Source organism: Gossypium hirsutum, chromosome D10 (assembly GCF_007990345.1).
Source record: "Gossypium hirsutum isolate 1008001.06 chromosome D10, Gossypium_hirsutum_v2.1, whole genome shotgun sequence".
Lineage (NCBI taxonomy): Eukaryota > Viridiplantae > Streptophyta > Magnoliopsida > Malvales > Malvaceae > Gossypium > Gossypium hirsutum.
The window spans coordinates 20,636,690-20,642,670 of NC_053446.1; positions in this window are offsets into that span (position 1 = coordinate 20,636,690).

Here is a 5,981-nt window from a genome sequence, read left to right on the forward strand (position 1 = left end):
AACTATGAAAAGTTTAAAGAAAGACTTACCTTATACTTCAAATTTGGAGGAAAAATGATAAAGAAAATTTTTTTCTTCTTCTTTTCTTGCTAAGCTCCAATATGAAGAAGAAAAATTATAAAAGTCTCTTCATCTTTTCTTTTCTTTTTATATATATTATTATATTACTTACAAAATACTATTAGGTTAAGTAAACTATTAAATAAGAATTAATTTATTATTTAACAAAAATATCATTGAAAAGTCATCATGAGTAATTTAGCTTCTTCAAGAAGATTTTCTCTTTGTTTTTATCAAGAATAATTTTTTTAATATTATTTTTAATCCTATAAAATTATTGGAGGGACCTACTTATATTTTTAGGAAGGCTATAACATATATACAAAGGGAAAAATTGTAAAAATCTTAAACTTTGGGAGGCCTACTTATATTTTTGGGAGGGCCATAGTGTAAATTTATAAAGGACTAAATTGAAATTTTTGAACTTTGGGGGGCCATGGCCCCCCTGGGCCTCAACTTGGCTCCGCCACTGATTATTTAATCCTTTGCTAAGTTGGTGTCACAAGTCTACCAGGCACCAACTCAGTTAGAAAAATTATGAAAATATCATTTTATAATTGAAATAAGTTATATTATTTGAGAGTATTTTAATCCTTTTATTTAAAAAAAAAACTCAATAAAAAATTTTTCATGTGGTTAGATTTGAACTCGTGTTGTTTACATTAATAAAATATTAGCTTTAACACTAATAAAATTTTATTTTAATATAATATTTACACTTTAATTTTATTATACATACTTTATTGCTTTCACAATTGTATATACTACTATTTAAGCACCTGACTAAGCTAGTTTCACGAGTCAATTGGGTACCAGCTGTTGAATATTGGCAATATCCCACATTAGGAAAAGATAGAAAGGGAGGGGGTTTGGTTTGTTATATATAGAACCCTTCCCCCTTAGGTTTTATTATCCCAAAAATCCAAGTAGCTAATTGTAACTTGGTGTTGATCTTCTCTATTGTAATATTTCTAGAGGAAATATTAATTTGGTAGTGTCCGAGGACGTAAGCTAAATTGGCCGAACCTCGTTAAAACTCTGGTATTTTATTTCTTATTTGTTTGCTTATATTTAATAGCTTTATGTTGGTTATATTTATTTAGTTATTATTGCTATAAATATCTAAGTGAGTTTTGTCTAGTTGTTGGGTTTTAAGCGGGACCATTTGTGACCCCTCCAATTTAACTGGGAATTTTCTTAGTATAATTGTTGGCATAATAATTATCTAAATATTTCTGATAATATTGTTATTAATATTATCGTCGCTTCCGCAACAATTGGTATCCGAGCCAAGGTTTTGTAGTATGCTCTGTGTTTGCAGTTTAGTCTGATCTTACACATCAGAAACATTTCCTAAGGCTTGTGGGTATTCCGCATTTGGTGGCTATTAAATAGAAGATATGGCAAAAATGACAGAAGAAAAACCATCCATATCAACAACTTCCACTTCGTACATTTTGTCGAGGGTTGGAACTGTAAATACGAGATTTGCAGTGGAAATTTTTGATGGAACAGGTCATTTCGGCATGTGGCAAAGTGAGCTTCTAGATGCCCTCTTTCAACAAGGTCTAGATATTGCCATTGAGGAAGAAAAACCAGAAGGGGTTGATGATAAAGAATGGAAGACCATCAACCGATTGGCATGTGGTACAATTCGATCATGTCTTTCCAGAGAGCAGAAGTATACATTCAGTAAAGAGACTTCTGCAAGTAAATTGTGGAAAGTATTGGAGGAGAAATTCCTGAAGAAGAACAGTCAAAATAAGTTGCATATGAAGAAAAGACTGTTTCGTTTCAATTATGTTCCTGGTACCATGATGAACGAGCACATTACCAATTTTAATCAGCTGGTGGCTGATTTGTTGAATTTGGATGTGACTTTTGAAGAGGAAGACTTGGCGTTAATGTTGTTGAGATCGCTTCCAGAGGAGTTTGAGTACCTTGAAACTACTTTACTTCATGGAAAGTCGGAAGTAACTTTCAATGAAGTAACTGCTGCATTGTATAGCTATGAACTACGCCGAAAGGATAAGTTAAAAGGTTCAAGTGAAGCAGCAGTGGAAGCATTGGTAACAAGAGATCGTCAGGAAAGTCAGTCTAAGGGGAAGAGAAGAAAGTCCAAAGGTCGAGTTGTTGCCAAAGATGAATGTTCTTTTTGCAAAGAAAAAGGACATTGGAAGAAAGATTGTCCAAAATTGAAGAAAAAAGGGAAGACTCCGTAAGATGCAAATGTTGCAGAATGCAATAGTGAAGCAGAGTCAGACTTTTCTCTTAGTATGACATCTTCAACATTACATGCAGATGAGTGGATCATGGATTCTGGTTGTTCCTATCATATGTGTCCCATTTGGGAATGGTTCTTTGAATTTCAAAAACTAGATGGAGGGGTTGTTTACATGGGTAATGATAACACATGTAAAATAGCCGGGATAGGTTCAATTAAACTGAGGAGTCATGATGGATCTACTAGAATTTTGCGGGATGTACGATATGTCCCAAAGTTGAAGAAGAATCTCATCTCTTTGGGGTCATTAGAATCTAAAGGCCTAGTTGTGACAATACGAGATGGAGTTCTTAAAGCAACTTCAGGAGCATTGGTGATGTTGAAAGGCATAAGAAAGAACAATCTGTATTACTACCAAGGTAGTACAGTGGTCGGGACAACAGCAGCAGCAATTTCGAGTACCAAGAAGGACGCTGAGGCAACACAGCTGTGGCATATGCGTTTGGGCCATGCTGATGAAAAATCCTTGCAAACTCTAGCCAAACAAGGATTATTGAAAGGTACAAAGACTTGCAAACTTGAATTTTGCGAGCATTGTGTTCTGGGAAAACAACGAATGGTGAAATTTGGCACTGGGATTCACAATACTAAAGGTATTCTGGATTATGTGCATTCTGATGTATGGGGACCTTCCAAGACTCCATCACTTGGAGGAAGACGTTATTTTGTCACCTTTATTGATGATTTTTCCAGAAGAGTTTGGGTGTTTCTTATTAAGAACAAAGATGAGGTGCTTGAAGTTTTCCTTAAATGGAAAACTAAAGTTGAAAATCAGACAATAAGGAAGATTAAGGTTCTCCGATCAGACAACGGTGGAGAATATAAAAGCGATCCATTCCTGAAGATATGCCAAGATTGTGGCATAGTAAGGCACTTCACCGTAGGTGGAACACCGCAACAGAATCGGGTGGCAGAGCGTATGAATTGAACGCTTGTGGAGAAAGTTCGATGTATGTTATCTAATGCTGGATTAGATAGAAAGTTTTGGGCTGAGGCTGTGACGTACGCTCAACATCTCATCAATCATTTGCCATCATCTGCTATAAATGGCAAGACTCCTTTGGAGAAATGGTATGGAAAACCTGCTACTGATTATGACACCTTGCGTATTTTTGGTTCTATTGCATATTATCATGTGAAAGAATCAAAGTTAGATCCAAGAGCAAAGAAGGCTCTATTCATGGGCTTCAATGCTGGTGTTAAGGGATATCGTTTGTGGTGTCTAGAGGCAAAGAAGACGATAATCAGTAGGGATGTTACCTTTGATGAATCTGCCATGTTGAATAAGGTAAATCCAGAAGGAGTGAGTAGTACTTTGCAGCAGGTAAAGTGTACTCCGCAGCAGGTGGAGTTTGAGCAGAGAGTGGTAATTCCAGCAGAAGGTACCACTAGTGATTCTTCATTGGCAGATGCAGAGTCAGATGAGGAAGAGGTTTCTACCCAAGAACCTCAACAGCAATCAGAGCCAATTGCAGTCAGAAGGCAGAGACGAGAAATTCAGAAACCTGCTCGTTTCACTGACATGGTAGCTTATGCACTTCCAGTTATTGATAATATTCCATCCACTTACACCGAAGCCATTCAAGGTTTAGAGAATAATAGATGGTTAGGTGCAATGGAAGAGGAAATGCAATCTCTAGAGAAAAACAAGACGTGGAAGCTGGCACAACTACCAAAAGGGAAGAAGGCGATTGGTTGCAAATTTGAAGACACTATTGAAGTTTGTGTTATGAGAAGATGTTCGAAGATGTGGAATATCGCCAAGGTGGAGATTTGTTGAATATTGGCAATATCCCACATTAGGAAAAGATAGAAAGGGAGGGGGTTTGGTTTGTTATATATAGAATCCTTCCCCCTTAGGTTTTATTATCCCAAAAATCCAAGTAGCTAATTGTAACTTGGTGTTGATCTTCTCTATTGTAATATTTCTAGAGGAAATATTAATTTGGTAGTGTCCGAAGACGTAAGCTAAATTGGTCGAACCTCGTTAAAACTCTGGTATTTTATTTCTTATTTGTTTGCTTATATTTAATAGCTTTATGTTGGTTATATTTATTTAGTTATTATTGCTATAAATATCTAAGTGAGTTCTGTCTAGTTGTTGGGTTTTAAGCGGGATCATTTGTGACCCCTCCAATTTAACTGGGAATTTTCTTAGTATAATTGTTGGCATAATAATTATCTAAATATTTCTGATAATATTGTTATTAATATTATCGTCGCTTCCGCAACACCAGCTTGGTTAAAAAATTGCAGAAATATCATTTTACAATTAAAATAAATTATATTATTAATTATTAAAAATATTTTAAACATAAAATATTTTATTTCACTCAAATGTGACAAAATCTAGTATATTTTAATTATATTCAAAAATTTGAATAATATTATTTAATTTTTAATTGAAATGGATAAACTATAAACTTTAGTTAAATTATATTAAATATTAATTTATATGAAACGTGATTCGTTGAGCACAAATTCAAATTGTATCACTCTATCCTCGCCCTTGTCAATGGCAGAGCATAGTAAAGGACTAGGGAGCCATGACCCCAAGGTTTAAAATTTTAAAAATTTAGCCCTTTGTAGATATACTATAGGCCTCTCAAAAATATAAATAGGCCCCCAAAGTTAAAAGATTTTTGCAATTTCTCCTTTTGTATATATACCATAGCCCTCCCAAAAATCGATTGTTTATATGTTTAAATCAATTGTTATGGTGGAATATTATTTCTTCTTCTGAATAGATTGTTTATATGTTTAAATTGATTATTATATTAGAACATTGCTTCTTTCGAATAGATTATTATATTAGAATAATGTTTCTTTTGAATCGATTGTTTATATATTTAAATCGATTGTTATATGGCACGTCTATTTTTAACTTAACATCTCAAGATTAACATCTGGACTCTACCACTCGCCCTATCTTGCATAAAAAATAATAATAAACTCAAGTTAAAAATTTAAGATTATTGTTACCAATTGTTTTTAACATCGTAGGAATTTGGAGTCAATTTTACAGTCAACTTTCGACATGACATGTCCACATGTCTTTTTACTCCAACTTGTCGACATTGACTATAATGGATGTGATTTGCCCTAATTACACTCAAACTTAAACCACTAGCTAGTGCAAATAAGATCCAACGTTTTCTTCAAATAATTTATTTAGAATTTTATAAAAGAAAAAAAATAGTCACGGCACAATTTGTTGAACTAGTCAAACTATATATATATATATATTATTTGTTCAAAATAGTCTAAAGAGTATCCAAAGGGTCGAATAGGTTTCTTCTTCTTTTATTGACATCGAGATCGAATTGTGAACAATGCTTTTAAAATTTGAATTATTAATTAATAATAAAAATATTATATTCCCACCATTCATTTTAGCTCTTAAACATTAATTTTCACCAAACTTATTTTCATTTTACAAAAATGGATTAAAATAAAAGGTTGTGAGGATTTAATTTTATTTCAAAAAAACATAATTCTTAAAATTTTTAAATTTAAAACGATGTGTTATGGAAAAAGCTAACATTTTTTTTAAATTTTATAACAAATCTCAGAAAGGTAGATAGATTATTGTGATAGCTTTGTTTGGTAATGAAAGCAGCATTAAAGGAAGGGATGG